This window comes from Mastomys coucha, unplaced genomic scaffold (genome assembly GCF_008632895.1).
Source record: "Mastomys coucha isolate ucsf_1 unplaced genomic scaffold, UCSF_Mcou_1 pScaffold15, whole genome shotgun sequence".
NCBI classification, from domain to species: domain Eukaryota; kingdom Metazoa; phylum Chordata; class Mammalia; order Rodentia; family Muridae; genus Mastomys; species Mastomys coucha.
This window is the reverse complement of record NW_022196897.1, coordinates 8,779,439-8,779,962: the sequence shown is the minus strand read 5'-3', so window position 1 is coordinate 8,779,962 and position 524 is coordinate 8,779,439. Positions and strand designations below refer to the sequence as shown.

Genomic DNA, 524 nt, shown 5'->3' with positions numbered 1-524 from the left:
TCTTTCCACTGCATTTATCCTTAACATAGTTTACAAGGACTTAGGACTAAAATTTTGTTCTTAAAAAAGACTTATTTATTTATATATTTAATGTATATGACTACTTTGTCTGCATGTATATTTGCACAGCAGTAGACAGCATCAGACAATTGAGCTGTCATGTGAGTGCTAGGAATTGAATTCAGGACCTTTGGAAGGGCAGTGAGTGGTGAGTGCTCTTAACTACTGAGCCATCTCTCCAGCCCAGAGGACTTAAATTCTTAATAGCATAGTGATTATTAGATATCAGATGGGGTTAATATCTGGCAGTTGCTTCTGGATCTCGTGGGACTAGTATGATCTTGGGCTTCAGGTAAGGTATGCTGATGTCTTCTGATATATTGGGGTTTGTATGGAAAAGAACTTTCTTTTCTAGGCTCTGAATATTGGATTCTGGAAATAATAGGGATCAGTATATGAGGTGAGGGAAGGAAATGCTTGGGGCACTCATTTTAAAGTCAGACTTTTTTTTTTTTTTTTTTTTT

General features: G+C 36.5%; 1 protein-coding gene across 7 annotated transcripts in view; it reads left to right on the top strand.

Moving 5' to 3' along the window:
* Arhgap21 (Rho GTPase activating protein 21) overlaps positions 1 to 524 on the top strand; it is a 136,088-nt gene that overhangs the window by 10,369 nt on the left and 125,195 nt on the right. The window lies entirely within an intron of this gene.